General features: G+C 48.4%; 1 protein-coding gene across 1 annotated transcript in view; it reads left to right on the plus strand.

Annotated features, from left to right (window-relative positions):
• Window positions 1-7107: 7107 nt before the first annotated feature.
• USP6NL (USP6 N-terminal like) overlaps window positions 7108-19034 on the plus strand; it is a 170342-nt gene continuing 158415 nt past the window's right edge. The window contains exon 1 of the mRNA XM_056845928.1: window positions 7108-7124. The gene's annotated coding sequence lies outside the window, so the exon portion shown is untranslated. The remainder of the gene's footprint in view (window positions 7125-19034) is intronic.

Consider the following 19034-nt stretch of genomic DNA (forward strand, 5'->3'; position numbering starts at 1 on the left):
TGAGTGAGTGAGTGAGAGAGAGAGAGAGAGAGAGAGACTGACTAATTTCCTTCTTCAGTTTCCAAGCCACCTGTGGTGCCAAACTTGTTCCATCCTGTTCCCCTCCCATATTTGTGCTGCTCCATTCCAGATTACCTTTGTTTTCACTTATAAGAACATCAGAAGGCCCCTGCTGGATCGGACCAGTGGCCCATCTAGTCCAGCATCCTAAGAACATAAGAAGGACCCTGCTGGATCGGACCAAGGCCCATCAAGTCCAGCATCCTAAGAACATCGGAAGAGCCCTGCTGTCACACCCTGCTATCCTACAAACTTTGCAATCACAATTCAGGAGTGTTTTAACAAAACACAGTCCTAAATGAAACCCTTCCAGTTCCAAGCCTCCAGCTCCCCTTTCATGCTGTTCCTGAGGTGGGGATCTCCTGTCTCCCAGGAATATTGGGGGGGGGGGGCGCATTTTGGCTGCAACAGGAAGGGAAAGGCAGAGAAGTCATGCAGCTCTGATGGGCATCCTTCCATCCATGGAGATTTTCACTGGGATCCAAGGCCAGGATAGAGTTCTGGGCTTGGATCCTGAGTTTTGGAATCCTGATGTAGAGGAGGAGGAGGAAGAGGAGGAGAGTTGGTTTTTATATGCCAACTTTCTCTACCACTTAAGGAAGAATCAATCTGGCTTACAATAACCTTCCCTTCCCCACAACAGACACCTGTGAGGTAGGTAGGTGGGGCTGAGAGAGCTGTGACTAGCCCAAGGTCACCCAGCTGGCTTCATGTGTTGGAGAGGGGAAAGCGACCCGGTTCACCAGATTAGCGTCCACCGCTCATGTGGAGGAGTGGGAAATCAAACCTGGTTTTCCAGATAGAGTCCACCGCTCTGAAGATTACACCACGCTGGCTCACTTCAGAGAACAGACCAGATGGTGATTTAGATATTACAACAAACTACAATTTGCTTTGGAAGTGGAGGTGATTCACTTATGAGACATGTGAGAAAGGGTGAGGGAGAGTGGAAGAGCCAAAATATCCCTTACATAATAACAAACCGAAGAAGCTTATCCTGCAGTTTACAGTGCAATCCTATAGAGAGTTACTCCAGTCTAACCCCTTGAAGTCAATGGTCTTGCGTGTGTGTTAAGTGCCGTCAAGTCGCTTCCGACTCATGGCGACCCTATGAATATAAGTCCTCCAAAATGTCCTATCTTTGACAGCCTTGCTCAGATCTTGCAAATTGAAGGCTGTGGCTTCCTTTATTGAGTCAATCCATCTCTTGTTGGGTCTTCCTCTTTTCCTGCTGCCCTCAACTTTTCCTAGCATGACTGTCTTTTCCAGTGACTCTTGTCGTCTCATGACGTGACCAAAATATGATAGCCGCGGTTTGATTTGATCTAGAACCCACTGTATTTTTTTTTTTTTGGCAGTCCATGGTATCTGTAACACTCTCCTCCAACACCACATTTCAAAAGAATCTATTTTCTTCCTATCAGCTTTCTTCACAGTCCAGCTTTCACACCCATACATAGTAATAGGGAATACGATAGCCTTAGACTGGTCAATGGTCTTAGACTGGAATAACTCACCGTAGGGTTGCACGGTTAGGGGTGCTAGTTTATCCCCCAAAACATTAAAGGAAATTACTTGGGACGTTGCTTCTTCTGTGGCTGTCTACTACTGCCTGGGCTGCTGGCACCGATCTCGGGAAAGGCAGGCAGACAGATCCAACACAGCTGGGAGAAGCTGGAGAGAGACTTCCTGTCAGGCGGCTTCGCCGTTCCTGTTTGCACTCAAAGGAAATTTTAATAGGCAATGGAAATTAATCTGTCCGCTGAGAACGTTTATGTGCAAAGATGGGGTGGAGTGGGGGAGGAAGCATCGTTTATTTCTTTCTAGAGTCTGTTGATATGAAATAGTGGCAGTGCTTATTTCAATCATTTTAGACTGCGGGTGGTGGTATCACACAATGAAATGTAGTGTCACATTGTGGAATGCTCGACCATGGGGGGGGGGAATTCCATTCACACAGAAAACTAGCATGTCAAGGTGGCCTTCTACATAGCATCTAGTTTTCTACAGGCAGGAATTTTTGTTCTACAGTGGACATTACGTGAGCCTCTGACTTCAGCCAGAGGTACTGCAGTCTATAAACTCTGTCATCAGTGAGAATTTGGGCCAGGAATGCAAACCTATCTCAATGCAAAAAACACAAACTGGCTCCCTGAAGAGGGTTTTAAAAAAAAATGTTTACGTAAGGGAGTTCCTACATCATGACTGTGCAAAAGGTTCTGGCCCCAGGGTTGCATTCTGCTCTCTGTTATACTGGTTCTGCTCCTCCACACAATCGGAGCCAGATCTGTGCATCCTCAGACAAGTTTCTGTTGTCTTGCTTTGAGTACAAATGATAAGGAAGATTTCATCCATAGCCAAAGGAAACAAGATTTTGCTCAATTGTTATTTTTTTGTTTAACACCCTCCTAAACCCCTGTCTCAAATTGTATTTAACGATTCTGGGTTGATACCTGTAATAATCCCCTTTTCTGCATCATTAAAGTGCAGCTTATGTCTATCCATTTTCACCTCTCCCTTCCTTTCAGGGCACCACACATTGTTTCCCCTCCCTCCATTTCATCATCATGACAACCCTGTGAGGTAGGATAGGCTGAGAAGGAATGACAGGCTCCGAGTCACCCTACTGAGCATTATGGCCAAGGGGGGATTTGAGCCCGTCTCTCCCAGGTCCTAGTCTGAATCTCTAATAGTGTTGCCTGGTACCCCCTGGCCTTGGCCTCCAGTGGGGGTGGTGGTAGTTGGGATCCAGGTTGGGAAACTCCTGGGGATTTGGGGGTAGAGCCTGGGGAGGGCAGGGACCTCAGTGGGGTACAATGCCATAGAGTCCACCCTCCAAAGCAGCCATTTACTCCAGGGGTACTGATCTCTGTAGTCTGGAGATGAGCTGTAATTCCAGGGGATCCCCAGGTCCCACCTGGAAGCTGGCATCCCTAAACTCCAACCACTGGCACACACCTACATAAGCTGTCTGCAGCATTCTGGTTTATGGGCACACAGGTCCTTGACATAGGGTTGCCAACCTCCAGGTAGCAGCAGGAGGTCTCCTGCTATTACAACTGATCTCCAGCCGATAGAGTTCCATTCGCCTGGAGAAAATGGCCACTTTGGCCATTGGACTCTATGGCATTGAAGTCCCTCCCCTCCCCAAACCCCCGTCCTCCTCAGGCTCCACCCCCAAAACCTCCCGCTGGTGGTGAAGAGGGACCTGGCAACCCTACCTTGACATCAACTTCCACTGACAGACAGCGATTTTCCAAGGCATTTTGATACCTATATTTACTATACTGAAAATCCACCTTCCTCAATGAGACTCAGCGGATTGGTGGGGGTGGACAGCTGCACCTGATTTATGGCAACCCCGGGTAGGGTTTTCAAGGCAAGAGACAGGTGGTTTGCCATTGCCTGCCTCTGCATAGCAACTCAGGACTTCCTCAGTGGTCTCCCGACCAAGTCCTAATCGGGGCCAACCCTACTTAGCCAACCCTAAGGAGAATTACTCCGGTCTTAGCTCATTGAAATGAATGGGCTTAGAAGGGAGTAACTCTCTTTAGGATTGCACTGCGAGGAATCCTTCCTCCGCTCTCCTGCTTTATTTCCCTTGTTTCAGTATGAAACCATACCATTCTCTCCCTGCTGTTTTGGGGTCTGCCCCATTTCCGCTTTCACTTGCATTGTAGAATTTTGCTTGAATAGGGATCTGGCAAGGACAAAGAAACAAAAGACGCTAGGGGAGGAGTGAGAGAGAGAGAGGAAAGCCGAGGAAAAGCAGGCCAGAGGGAGTTAATGGAGAGATTGTGGCAAGAGAAAAGAGATAATTGGAAAGTGGGGCAGGAGAAGGAGAACATGCATATCGATGGAAATAGTCCCTCTTATCCATCCACTGTGAGCATTCAAATCTGAGCCGCAGGAGGGAGCTAACAAGGACGGTGGCCTGAACAATACTTCAGAAGGGAGCCTTAAACTGGACAAGCGAATTGCAATGCCTGAGCCAAAGGTCTGTGGGCATCGTTCTCCAAGGAGATCCGCATTGCATGACATAAGAGAAGAATCTGCTTTTAGTGATGCAGTCAGAAGCAATGAAAAAGAGATGTGTGTCATATTTGTGGCCTTTACTTTTTAAGTTGCTCTGCCTTTCAGAAAATCAGGTTTTTGGTATAGTGTGTGTGTGTGTGTGTAAAGTGCCGCCAAGTCATAGCCGACTTATGGCGACCCCATTTTGGGGTTTTAAAATTATTTTATATAGCAGCCACGTCATGATTTTTAAGGTAGTTGATCTTCCCCTTTTCAGAAGCAACTCAGACCAATTAATAAACTAGCTGAGCTGGCATACTTAAATTTTACCTGAATTCTGACCCACCTCTTCAATGGGGTGGGATTTGTTCAAATCACTGATTTCTAGTTTAGCTTGTTATTTATTAGGGTATTATCAACCTTAGCCCCCTGGCCCCCTGCCCAAGATCAAATATCATGTCACATTTTAACTTTGAACAAATGTTATTTGTACTCCATGAATTCCAAATACTGGATTTTCTTTTTAACATGTATGTGACAATAGCGTTTATTTTTTTCAAGAGTCTCCCATTTGTGTTTTATGTCACCACAGAAGGATGGTCTTCTGCTGTCCGCTTTCAATGCTTAAAATGTATTTTTTATTAAACAAATCTTATTTAAAAAAGGAAGAAAAGAGATGTGCGTTTTGCAGCACACCGCCCAAAGCACTGGTTATCTGGAGGGGAAAATGGGAAGGAGAGGGTGGAGAAAAAACTAGTCTACATACAAGGTAAACCTCAATAAAAACTTTTTAAAATATGCATTGATTCATATCAAGCTACGAAAGGATGAATGCACTATATCACATTTTTATCCTGCCCTTCTTCCAAGGAGCTCAGGGTGGTGTGCATGGTTGCCCCTTCCTCTATTTTGTTCTCACAACAACCCTGTGAGGTAGGTTAGGCTGAGAGAGACTACACCAAGGGCATTCAGCAGGCTTCATGCTGGAGTAGAGATTAGAACTCAGGATTCACAGATCCTAGTCTGATACTCCACATTAGCTGCATTATAACCCCCAAATGACTGGGTAAATAACTAAGTCTTCATCAGGCACTGAAAGAAGAAGGGTTGGTTTTTATACCCCAATTTACTTTTAAGGAGTCTCAAACTGATTTACAATCACCTTTCCTTCCTCTCCCCAGAACAGGCACCTTGTGAGGTAGGTGGGGCTGAGAGAGTTCGGAGAGAACTGTGACTAGCCCAAGGTCACCCAACTGGCTTTGTGTGTAGGAGTGGGGAAACCAACCCGGTTCACCAGATTAGAGTCCGCTGCTCATGTGGAGGAGTGGGGAATCAAACCTGGTCCTCCAGATTAGAGTCCACCGCTCTTAACCACTACACCTCACTGGCTCTCAGCCCTGGGTGGATAGATGAAGGGAGGGCTTTCCATAACCCAGGTGCCAAGACGGAAAAGCCCCTGTCTTGTGTTATTACTGTCTCTGATAATGGAAGGAGACAGATCAGGGCCTCTGATGAAGATCTTAATTGATGGGTTCACGCATACGGGAGTATGGGGTCCTTTTGGTGCCCAGACATTTTGGGCTTTGAAAACAATAATCAGCTTGTTGAATTGGGCTTGGAAGCGTACAGGCAGCCAATACAGTTGTTGCAAGACTGGGAAGAGATGATCTTTGCAATTAACGCCTGTCGGTAACGTGGCTGCTGTTTTCGGCACTAACCAAAGCTTCCAAACAGTCTTCAAAGGCAGCCCCATGAAGAGCACGGTGCAGCGCTCTAACCTGTATGTGATCAGATTGTGTACGGTCCTGGCTAATCTCGCTTTCCAAGGAAGGGCCACTGTTGGTACGCTAGCCAAATCTGGCGGGAGGTTTTGTGGTGGAGCCTGAGGAGGGCGGGGCTTGGGGAGGGACTTCAATGCCATAGAGCCCAATTGCCAAAGCAGCCGTTTTCTCCAGGTGAACTGATCTCTATCGGCTGGAGATCAGTTGTAATAGCAGGAGATCTCCAGCTAGTACCTGGAGGTTGGCAACCCGATGTGTACCTATGTTTCTATCTGCATCCCCCCTCCCAATCTAACAGCACTGCCAGACTGCGAACCTGCTGTTTCGGGGAGGGGGGGGCTGCCTCCTCCAGAGCAGATTAATTGTGTAATTATTCTGCATGGTTTCCTCCATAAATTGGTGGCTTCTATCTTACTACATGACATTTGTCTTCAAAAAGAAGAACTTGTACTCGTATTTGAGACAACTTTGAAAGATTTGAAAAATTACTCTTTTTGTACATATGAACACTTATACATGGCTTTTGTAGGTCATTTTTGTACATTGTGTCTTGTGTTGTCTTCATATTCATGTAGTAGCTTATAAAGAAATTTTTGCACTTTGTTTAAATTATTTTCGCTTCTGTACTGATTTCCAGATCTTCAGATACTTGTACAGTGGTGTCTATTTTTCTCCCAGTACCTGGAGGTTGGCAACCCTATGTTTTATACAGGGAGAATAGAGTTGCAGCCTTCCAACTCCATGTGGGACGTGTGTTTTTTTTTTTTGGAAGAGGCCGAGATCAAAGCCGCCTAAGAGAAGAAGAAGAAAAAATCCCTGACCCGGCTGTTTCCCTCTAGACCCCAAAAATAGCTGCTATTCCCATGGGGGGGCGTGCCCAGCCTCGTTCCTGAACCAAAATGGCGGCCTTGCTGAGACCTCCCTATCCCGTCCGATTAGCATGGAAGCGGCGCGGGCGTCCCAGGCCGCCGTTGGTCCCCCTTTCGGCCCCCGTAGCCTCGTCCTGGGCTCAAGATGGCGCCCAGCCTGGGACCGCCCTATGCTTCGCAGCGGGCGGTGGGCGTGTGCCGGAGGAGGCGGCCGCTCCCGTCCCGAACGCGGCGGCGGGGAGGAGGGGGGGCGTTGCCATGGCAGCCGGGAGTAGGTGTCACACCGGGCCACTTCCTGGTTGGAGGCCAACGTCCCGGGCACCTCGCTGGGCGAAGCGCCGCGGGGAGGAGGCGGAGGCGCCGCCGGGGCCCGGGAGGAGCGGGAGGCCGAGGCGCCGAGGTGAGGCCGGGGCCGGCCGGGGGTCCTTCGGGGAGGGGGGGTCTAACACTCTCAGGCGCGAGGGGGGGGGGCGTAATGAGGCCCGAGGCCTCCCTCGGGGGGAGGGGGCAGAAAGGAGCGGGCCGGACTATTCCATTCCCAAAAGGAGGGGGGAGGGCACGCTGGCTCACTCCATTTCTATTTTAGGGGGGGAGAGAAATCCTTGAGGGGCTTCTAACCTGGGGGGGGGGTCGAGTTTCTTTTAATCTTTTATGTATTCATCTTGGAAATTGGGATCTATTCTTGCGGGGGGCAGAGAAAGCGAGGGAGAGAGCAGATGGGTTCATGCTGCTGCTGGACCCTCCCACCTCTGCCTTTAATGGGGGGGGGGAGAGAGAGAGGTAGCTCATGGGAACAAAGGGGGAGGTGTTGTGTCCCCCCCCCTTTTCTGCTTGCATGGTAGGTTGGCTTCTGGCATGTGGGGAGGGGGAGGCTGGCAGCAGTTTGCGCCTTATGGGGAGGGGGAGCCAGTAAGCCCCCTCCCCCATTTCTAGACTTTTGTGGAACATTCTGACTCTTGAAGTAGGAAGCATGGGGTGGTGGTCTGGAGGTCATTGGAGGGGTCTGGGTTTGTTCCTTATGGGGAGGGGGAGCCCATAAGCCCCCTCCCCCATTTCTGGACTTTGTGGACTCTTGAAGTAGGGGGCATGGGGTGGTGGTCTGGAGGTCATTGCAGGGGTCTGGGTTTGTGCCTTATGGGGAGGGGGAGCCAGTAAGCCCCCTCCCCCATTTCTAGACTTTTTTGAATCATTCTGACTCTTGAAGTAGGTGGCATGGGGTGGTGGTCTGGAAGTCCATGGAGGGGTCTGGGTTTGTGCCTTATAGGGAGGGGGAGCCCATAAGCCCCCTCCCCAATTTCTGGACTTTGTGGGCTCTTGAAGGAGGGGGCGTGAGGGTGGTCTTGAGGTCATTGGAAGGGGTCTGACATTGGGTCTCTTTTTAGGACAGGGGTGCGCGTTGAAGGTTCTGGGGAGGTTTTGCAGAGGGACCCCAACTTGGGTGAGTTAGGGTGGGGGGATGCAAAGAAGAAGAGGGTCCCCCGAGCAGCCCACAGAAAGGGATCCGGAGGGGCTTTCTGGGATAACAGTCCTAGCGGTGTTAGGATGTTGCAGCGGGGGAAATAAAAATGACATTTTGGACTGCTCCCCGGGTGCCAAAGAAATGGACTCTAGTCTGCGAAAACTTGAACAAACTCTTTTTAAGTTGCTGCCGGGCTCCCGATCGTAATTCCCGGAGGAGTAACTGAGTTATTCTGCTTCAGCCAAAGTTCCACCTTATTGGGCTTGTTCATGCTTACTCAGAAGTAGACCTGCTGCATTCAAGAGGGGAGGGGGGATTTGCTTACTTCCAGGTTGGTGTGTGTAGAATTACAAGCCCTAAACAAGGGGGTGGGGGTTAGAGGGTCACGTGGGATGTAAACGGTGCTACGCTTAACTGGAACATGGATATTTGTGGAAACTAGGGAGATCCATCCCAGCATCTATGTGTATATGGGGTTGGTAGATATCTGGAAGGAGTGGTTGAGCCCCTCGACATCTTGTTCATGTGCCGATGTGAAGTGCCGGCATAATGAAAGGACTTCTGCCGCAAAAGACTCTGGTCTGATTGTTTTAGGTACTTTTTCTCCTCCTCCTCCTTCGGGAAAGTTGGAAAGGGATCAGTCTGATATCCTGGGGGGAGGAAGCGAAGGACGCAGGGTTGTTACAGCACAGTCTGTAATTTCTACGAAACTGCATGCTGTAACTCTCATTCTCTCCTGGCACGGCCGCTGACGGAAGAGCTGGCTATCAAATCGCGTCGTTACTTCCTTGATGTGGTTACCGATCCTCTGGGAACTGGACTGAAACCACTTAATTTGGTATGGGCTCGATGGCCGGTCCAGAGAGGGACCTGAACGGCTCTTTATCTGATGACTTTTTTTTGTTAAAAAGTTTGGAACAGGCCCTGAAACTTGGCTTACTGGACCAACTGGCCTGTGGTTGTTTTTAATAAACATGTTAAAGTGGATTTGAAGTATATGCGTGTGTGTGTGGGGGAAACAAAGAAGTCTTTCAGCCTGTACTGTACAAAAACTTCTGTCCTTGGGACTCGTGTATCCCAGTTCTGCACCTGCTTTCTAGTGTATCCCAGTTCTGCACCTGCTTTCTCCGAAGTAAAGCTAGCTGAGTGATTTGCTCCTTAGTTGGGCTGCAGTCTCCGTGCTCACGTACCTGTATTTCTTTCCCGAGTAAGCATGTCATAGGATTGGTGGTGGAAATCCAAGTCATAGCTGACTTATGGCGAACCTGTCGTTTTTCAAGAGACGTTCAGGGGTGGTTTGCCGTTGTGTGCCTCTGCATGGGCTGAGAGAGTTCAGAGAGAACTGTGACTGGCTTGAGGCGACCCAGCAGGCTTCATGTGGAGGAGTGGGGAATCGAACCCTGTTCTCCAGATTAGACTCCGCCATGATTAACCACTATATCATGCTGGCTTCTAAACCAGGGGTGTCCAACATGTGGCCCGGGGCCAGATTCGGCCCCTTGAGAGCTCTTATCTGGCCTGTGAGCCAGCCGAGCCAACCCCCCCCCCCATCCCAATCTGGGCTGGTGAGGCATGGCCCAGCCTGACCAAGTGACATTTATATCAAATGAGTTTGACACCCCTGTTCTAAACAGTACACAGTCATTGACCCAACACCTTATGTGATAACACCCCAGCCCCCCTCCCCAGCCCCTCTCTGTGATAAGGGGGGACATGTTTGCTCTGTTTAAGTATTTGAAGGGCTGTCACTTCAAGGAAGGCAGGGAGCTGTTCCTGTTGGCGGCAGAGGTTAGGACTCGCAATAATGGGTTTAAATTGCAGGCGGAAAGGTACTGGCTGGATATTAGGAAACATTTTTTTACACTGAGAGTTGTCCGACCGTGGAATCGGCTACCTAGGGAGGTGGTGAGCTCCCCCTCGCTGCCAGTCTTTAAGCACAGGCTGGACAAACACTTGTCAGGGGTGCTTTAGGCTGATCCTGCATTGAGCAGGGGGTTGGACTAGATGGCCTGGATGGCCCCTTCCGACACTATGTTCTTCATTTCTTCTCCTTTGTTGCAGGATCTAGCCAATCTGCACTTACTCGAAGCAGTTTGCCCAGTGATTCTTCGATGTGTAAATAGACTGAAACTGTGAATGTGGAAGAGGGTGTGTCCTTGTAAATATTTGCTTTGTGCAGATGATTCAGAAAGGGTTTTCTTAAATGGTAGGAAGTGACGCTTTCCCTTTGCGGCAGCTTCGTTGTTCCTTGGATTCCCGTGGTGGGAAAAGTGAACCACTGATTTGCTGAATGGCCTGCTCTTGTCTTCCTTGTGCACGTTGCGTTCTTGAGCACACATGAACACATGAAGCTGCCTGATACTGAATCAGACCCTTGGTCCATCAAGGTCATTATTGTCTTCTCAGACGGGCAGCGGCTCTCCAGGGTCTCAGGTGGAGGTCTTTCACATCACCTGCTTGCCTAGTCCCTTTAACCGGAGATGCCAGGGATTGAACCTGGGACTTTCTGCATGCCAAGCAGATGCTCTACAAACTGAGCCATGGCCCCTCCCCTTTGCCCTGAAGTTGCTGTCTTAATTGACTCTCGGCTTCAGATTTACACGGAGGGCAATGGAAAGGTGCTTGCTCGGGAGAATTATCTCTGGGTCGATACTTGGTTTGTCCTTCGATTAGGAGAACTAGGGTTTCGTGCGCTGCTGTCTTGGGGGAATTTTTGAGCCTGAAACCAGGACAATGATGCATTGCCCGGAAAACAAACCAGCCCGATATTTTATAAGTGAGCAAAGTTGTAAGAAAATGATTTCTTGGTTTACTCCTGTTCAGGAAAGGACAATCCTATTGCCTATTGTCTGTCCCTTTGTGAGAATTCTCATTTTCTCTTGCATTTCATTGGGCCAAGCATGGGGTTGTCATACCCAGACCGATCCAGCTGTCACAGAAATGCAGAAGATCTGTGGAATGTAGTGTTGGCTGTAGAATCCAGCTTTCTAAGAACACATTCCTATGCACCCAGGAGTCAGCCTTGCTAGGATCATGCCTCCCAGTAAGCAGGCGTAGGATTACTGCTTCTCAGTAAGAAGGCATAAGCAGGATGATCTTGACAGGCTGGAGAAATGGTCTAGAACTAATAAAATGCACTTCAACAAAAAATGTAAAGTTCTGCATTTAGGTAGGAAAAATCAAAAGCATAATTATAGGATGGGGGAGGCTTGTTTGAGCAGTAGTGTGTGTGAAAAGGATCTTGGGGTCTTAGTAGACCAAACACTGAACATGGGTCAGCAGTGTGATGCTGTAACTAAAAAGGCAAATGCAGTCTTGGGCTGCATCAACAGAAGTATAGTGTCCAGATCACACGAAGTGATGGTATCGCTTTACTCTGCTCTGGTTAGACCTCAACTAGAGTTCTGTGTTCAGTTTTGGGCACCACAATTTAAGAAAGGTGTAGACAAGCTGGAACGTGTCCAGAGAAGGGCAACAAAGATGGTGAGGGGTCCGGAGACCAAGTCCTATGAGGAAAGGTTGAAGGAGCTGGGTATGTTTAGCCTGAAGAGGAGAAGACTGAGATGGGATATGATAGCCATGTTCAAGTACTTGAGGGGCTGTCATATAGAGGAGGGTGCCGAGTTGTTTTCTGTTGCCCCAGAAGGTTGAACCAGAACCAACGGGTTGAAATTAAATCAAAAGAGTTTCCGTCTAGACATTAGGAAGAATTTTCTAACAGTTAGAGTGGTTCCTCGGTGGAACAGGCTTCCTTGGGAGGTGGTGGCTCTCCTTCCCTGGAGGTTTTTAAGAAGAGATTAGATGGCCATCCGTCAGCAATGCTGATTCTGTGACCTTAGGCAGATGATGAGAGGGAAGGCAACTTGGCCATCTTCTGGTCACTAGAGGTGTGGAGGGGGAAGGTAGTTGTGAATTTCCTGCATTGTGCAGGGGGTTGGACTTGATGGCCCTGGTGGTCCCTTCCAACTCTATGATTCTATGATTGATCTCAAAGCATCTCAAGTTGACAGGGGAGGGGCTGTGGCTCGGCGGTAGAGCGTCTGCTGGGCATGCAGAAGGTCCTTGGTTCAATCCCCAGCATCTCCTGTTAAAGGGTCTAAGCAGGTAGGTGATGTGAAAGACCTCAGCCTGAGACCCTGGAGAGCTGCTGCTGGTCCGAGCAGACAATACTGACATTGATGGACCGAGCGTCTGATTCAGTATAAGGCAGCTTCATGCGTTCATGACATTTGTTTGAAAATTAAAGCAAGTCACTGGCCCTTGTATCTTCAAGGAAAGTCTATGGGCTGTACCCCGATGAAGCCGGAGCGACCGGCAAATAAGGTTTTCAATAGGCAGAGCTTCAGTGACAAGTGGAATTAATTATGCAAAAGAGTATGCAATTCAAAATGAGCCTGTTTAGTTAGCATCGTTTATGCAGATGGAAGAGTTGGGTTTATTTCGGTGCTGTCTTTCCCGTGATGGTAGATCAGGATCCCGTGACTCCATTTAACAATGGACTGTATGTACATTGCAGAGGAAGTTTGTGCTTTACCTTCTTGGCCGTCTGAGGCGCTAGGCTGCTACCGCCTGAAGATATTAATGCAAAGAGGCTTTACCCCGGCAAAAATAGCACCTGCTTTCATTCTGGGTGGAGCTGTAATTAGACTGGAATTTCTGATAAGTATACCCATTGTAGCTGAGGCTTGCAAAAACATACATTTTTAGCATCGTATAATTTAGCCGCAGCTCTGATGACATTTCTCACGCCTCTCAGAATTGCAGCTCAGGAGAAGCTCTTGGGTGTAAGTGCTGACGCGGAGCTCGAGAGTTACGTGGCGCGGCTGCAAACGCTACGAAAACTTGTGTTGGTCATGCAAAAGAGAGGCTTATTTCTGGGATAAAGGCGAGCTCCCTCTTTAGCGCAGTGGGCATAGGTTCACGGTGGCCTGGCTTTTCCATGATTCGATTGGATTGCAAGTGGACATTTCTCACATGAACACATGAAGCTGCCTGATACGGAATCAGACCCTTGGTCCATCTAAGTCAGTATTGTCTAAGACCGGCAGCGGCTCTCCAGGGTCTCAGGCGGAGGTCTTTCACATCACCTACCTGCCTAGTCCCTTTCGGGGACTGAACCTGGGACCTTCTGCATGCCAAGCAGATGCTCTACCACTGAACCACAGCCCCTCCCCAAATATGATACACATGGAGCTGCCTTATACTGAATCAGATTCTTGCTCCATCAAAGTCAGTATTGTCTACTCAGAGTGGCAATGGCTCTCCAGTATCTCAGGCAAAGGGAAGGCGATTGTAAGCCGGTTTGAGACTCCTTTCGGTAGAGAAAATCATGGTATGAAAACCAACTCTTCTCCTACCTACCTAGAAATATAGCGTGCAAGTGAAAAAAAAAAAAAACCTAGCCCAAGTCCTCCATGATTTGCAAGGAACCTTCTAGGTGGGAGAAGCATTCAGAAATGGGGCAGCCCACCTGAAGTGCTGTGTTTAGGAGTAGCTTCACCCTTTAAATCCAGCAGTTTCATAAAGAATGTGTAGCACTCACCGCATGTACATTTTTCCGTCCCTTTTGTCAGGACCTACCTCTGATTGATTCAGCTGGGGAGACGGTGGCTGCATAGTGTGGGCAGGCAGAAGTAGCCAACCCCAAATTCCCCGTACCTTGCCCACCACCCGTGGCACATGTACCAGCCCCCTGAGCTGTGGATAAATGCGTCGATCTTATATTTATCTACTATCTCTATCAAAGCGGTTTATGGTTTGAAACACCAACACAGAAAAATATGACAAAGGGGGAAACACACACAAGCAGATTCTCTCAAGCTGTAGGTGGTCTCCTTATAGACTAAACATCCTTTGGAGAACATCCTTTGGTGATAAAGGAAAAAAAATACCCCTCTGCTATTTGTTAATGCTACTTGTATCACTTTATTTATTAAACAAAGCCAGTGTGGTGTAGTGGTTAAGAGCGGCAGATGAGATCCAGGTTTGTTTCCCCCTTCCTACACATGAAGCCTGCTGGGTGACCTTGGGCTAGTCACAGTTCTCTCCGAACTCTCTCAACCCCACCTACCTCACAAGGTGTCTGTTGTATGGAGAGGAATGCAAGGTAATTGTAAGTTGCTTTGAGACTCCTTACGGTACAGAAAAGTGGGGTATAAAAACCAACTCTTATTATTATTAGATTTTTTTTAGTTACCTCTCACCCAAAGGGTCTCGTGGCAACTGACAACACTATAAATGAATTAAAAACTGCATAAAAGCAGATAACAAATATGCAATATTAATATTAAAATGTTTATTTATTGATTTGATTTTGATTGATTTGATCCTGCCCTTTCCAGACCAAAGGCGGGCTCAGGGCGGTTCACAACCACACATCGCAAAGTTAAATTGTGGAACTCCCTGCCCCAGGATGTGGTGATGGCTGCCAACTTGGAAGGCTTTATGAGGGGAGAGGACATGTTCATGGAGGAGAGGGCTATCCGTGGCTACTAGTCAAAATGAATACTAGTCAAGATGCATACCCATTCTCTCTAGTATCAGAGGAGCATGCTGATTATATTAGGTGCTGTGGAGCACAGGTGGGATAATGCTGCTGCAGTCATCTTGTTTGTGGGCTTCCTAGAGGCACCTGGTTGGCCACTGTGTGAACAGACTGTTGGACTTGATGGGCCTTGGTCTGATCCAACATGGCTTTTCTCATGTTTTTTATTTCCTTCATTGTGCAATGGGTTGGATTAGATGACCTGGAGGTCCCTTCCAACTCTGTGATTCTATGGTTTTATGAATTCCGTCATTCACGTTTTGCGAAATGATGGCAGTGGGGGTTGGGGTTTTAGCTTCTGTCAGACCGCTCCACAGCGAGGGGGCCGCCCCAGAGAATGCCCATGAACAAGCGGCTAGATTCGAGTCTGGCAGCACCTTAGAGACCAAGAAGATTTTGGCGGTGTAAGCTTTCGAGAGTGAAAGCTCCCTTACAGCTTATACCCTAAAGATCTTGTCGGTCTCTAAGTTGCTGCTGGACCCAAATCTAGCTGTTCGGCTGCCGGCCAACGCAGCTGCCCTCTGAAATGGTCTTCACGAACGAACAGTTGCAGATTTTACCGCTCTGCAGGGGCGGCACCTTCAGAAGGCTTTGCTCAGAAGAATGGAGCTAGGGCAGCAGAACATCAGCAGGAGAGGCGATCCTGCCGGCATGTGGAGGTCCAGTAATAAACGCATTTCCAGAGCGAACGGAAGGGCTTGCCATGCTAAATCCCCTGATCTAGTGTTGTGCTGGTGCTGGAGAGGAAATTGTGACCCCCCCACAAAGGCTTTTGAATTTCAAACTTTGCAGTTTACATATGAAGCCAGCTGGGTGACCTTGGGCTAGTCACACTCTCTCAGCCACACCTACCTCACAGGATGTCTGTTGGGAGGGGAAGGTAACGTGATTGTAAGCTGGTTTGACTCATGAACACATGAAGCTGCCTTATACTGAATCAGACCCTTGGTCCATCACAGTCAGTATTGTCTACTCAGACCGGCAGCAGCTCTCCAGGGTCTCAGGCAGGGGTCTTTCACATCACCTACTTGCCTAGACTCTTTAACTGGAGATGCCGGGGATTGAACCTGGTAACTTCTGCATGCCAAGCAGATGCTCTACCACTGAGCTGCGGCCTCTCCCAAAAGCGGCCTGAGGGCCTCCTTATGCTGTGACACAGCAATGCGCAGGAGTGTTTATTCTTTTCAAACTTTAGGAGAACACTCCCCATGTTCCCTTTCTCTGGAGGACCTCTGAGTGCCATGGTAACTCAGGGCACTGCAAACGATTCCGAAGCATGTTCTTAAGCATCCGCTTGGTTTATGCAGGTTATTAGGCAGGTCTTTCAGCTCACCATTGACCCGTGGGAACTGAGAGAGTATACCCAACACCAGCATGGTGTAGTGGTTAAGAGCTGTGGTCTCGAATCTGGAGAACCAGGTTTGATTCCCCACTCCTCCACATGAGTGGAGCGGTCTCTAATCGGGCGAACAGGGTCAGCTGCTCCGCTCCTACACATGAAGCCAGCTGGGTGACCTTGGGCAAATCACAGTTCTCTTCGAGCTCTCTCAGCCCCACCTACCTCACAAGGTGTGGGGAAGAGAAGGCGATTGTAAGCTGATTTGATTCTCCTTAAAAGGTAGAGAAAATCGGCATAGAAAAACAAACTCTCCTCCTTCTTTGCACATTGCTAGAGAAGATGTGGTGAGTGTGGGCAGCTAGTCAGTCCACCGTTGTTGAGCTGACATTGGAGCCCCTCGTAAACCTATGGGGAACACCATAGTGCCCTGGAACTTGGTTTGAAAACCACAACATAGGAGGCAGCAGCATTCATACTATGGGAAATCTGCTTCAGGGAGCTGCAGTTGACTGCGTCTACTCCGTGTGCATTTCCATATTTTACCCAAATGAAAAAACCCCAGTTTGCGTATTACAGAATAATAACTGATGCCTGTTAAATTTTTCATACCGATCCTCTCCTGCCAGCAGTGTGTGAAGTGGCCTTTAGGAAATGGCTTAGTAGTACACATTGCAGTACACATTGCAGTGAAATGAAACAGAAATCTGGTGGCACCTTAAAAGACTTAACAGTTTGTTAATTTCAGTGTGAGCTTTCTGTGAGTCAGAGCTCACCTCCTCAGATGCTACAAATAGGAAATCGCATTCCACGTTTTTATAGGGGAAATCACAGGGTGGCGGGAGGAGGAGTCGAGGCAGTGAGAGGTTTGGTGTCATAAATCATAAATCTTCCAAGTGTGGTTGACAGGATCCATGCCAAACTGCTCTGCATCTCATCTCCTTCGCCCCCGCTTCTGTCGTTTTCCTTGTAAGAATTCCCCAAATGATTTCCTCTTCACGTTGTCTGAGGAACAGAAAACGGACTTGCGGAAGCTCGTGTAGAAAGAAATGATGCAAATCTCGAAAGGGGGCCACCGGACTTTTGTTTTATTTTGCTGCGACGGTCTAACCTGGCTGCCAGTTTTGCAATTAACCTTGCCGTGACTCCATCCTTGTGATGGCTCTTTACGCAACAGTGAAAGTTGTATTCAAAGGAAGTCATTCATTGGCGAAGTCAAAAGATCCCTGTTGTAATTGAGAACATCATTAAAGCACCTCACCTTTGGTCAGACCAAGCGGCCAGAGCTGGGAAGCCTTTTTTTAAAAAAATCCAGTCACTTAATTGACTGATAAATTTCCATTTTCTAATGATCACCATACCCCAAATGCTTCTTCTCCCCCATTCCAGAGGCATCGTCAGCCACATGAGACCAGCTTCTCTGTTCTTCTCTAGTCAGGGGACTAAACGGTTGGGAGGATATTTGATTGCGCTAAGGAACCCATGAAGGAGCTAGAAAAGATTCTGAAGTGTAAGGATGTGTCACTGGCAACCAAGATCGGGTTAATTCATGCCATTGTGTTCCCTATTACTATGTATGGGTGTAAGAGCTTCGTTATGGTGATGAGTTTCCCCCCAGTGCGGCTCTGAGGCCGCCCCAGCCTAAATTCAAGAAGTAGATGCAACATTAAAGTATGGAATGTCTCTTGAGAAGGCTTACGCCAGCGTGGTGTAGTGGTTAAGAGCAGTGGTTTGGAGCGGTGGATCCTGATCTGGAGAACCGGGTTTGATTCCCCTCTCCTTCACACGAGCGGTGGAGGATAATCTGGTGAACTGGATTTGTTTCCCCACTCCTCCACATGGAGCCAGCTGGGTGACCTTGGGCTAGTCACAGCTCTCTTAGAGCTCTCTCAGCCCCACCCACCTCACAGGGTGTCTGTTGGGAGGGGAAGGGAAAGTGATTGTAAGCCAGTTTGAGTCTCCCTTATGTGGTAGAGAAAGTCGGCATATAAAAACCAACTCTTCTTCTTTTTGAGCTGCACAGGCAAACTTCATCACATCTCTGCTCAAACATGGTGGGTTGCCATGGGGCCAATAACGTCGCTTTGTTGACTCCCGGTTGGTCATCCTCGGCATAAGCTATTCTTCCTTCCATCCCCTTGAATCTTCTCTATTTCAAACACGGCAGCCTGCCTGCTTGTGAGGTTTTGTCCTTGTTTTGTCGCTGATTAGCCTGCAGCCATTCAGTGTGAAATCTGGTAGCTGTCCTGCTTTCTCTCTCTAGGATTTGGTTTAGAGCGGCAAATATTATGCTCAGACGCATTTGAAGGATGTGGGATAATTGCTTTCTCTTTTATCTTAAGCTGTATGGTGTTGAGGAGATAGCACATGGTATTAGCAAGTTAAGTTAGCACAGTTGGTGGAGTTCCGCAGGTTATATTAGGTCCTCTCTTGCTACATTAAAAAAACTGATGTATTTTCTTGTGCATACATTAGTGATTCCCAAGGGAAGAGGCTGTAATTCATAACTGGGGCACGCAATCCTTGGGAGTGGCCTGTGGCTCGTAATGGCCGGTGTGCTGGAGGTCGGGGTGGTTATGGGACTGCAAAGTGAAGAAGGCCCTTAAGACTATAAGAAAGGCCATGCTGGATCAGCCCGAGGCCCATCAAGTCCCACAGTCTGCTCACACAGTGCCCAACCAGTTGCCTCTAGGAAGCCCACAAACAAGACAACTGCAGCAGCATTGTCCTGCCTGTGCTCCACCGCACCTGATACATTAGTCATGTTCCTCTGATCCTGGAAAGAATAGGTATGCATTATGACTAGTATTCGTTTTTTTTAGCAGCCATGAATACCCTTCTCCTCCATGAACACGTCCACTCCCCTCTTGAAGCCTTCCCAGTTGGCAGCCATCACCACATCCTGGGGCAGGGAGTTCCACCATTTAACTATGCTTCCTTTTATCCATTTTGAATCTCTCACCCTCCAGCT

This window comes from Euleptes europaea, chromosome 3 (genome assembly GCF_029931775.1).
Source record: "Euleptes europaea isolate rEulEur1 chromosome 3, rEulEur1.hap1, whole genome shotgun sequence".
Taxonomy (NCBI): domain Eukaryota; kingdom Metazoa; phylum Chordata; class Lepidosauria; order Squamata; family Sphaerodactylidae; genus Euleptes; species Euleptes europaea.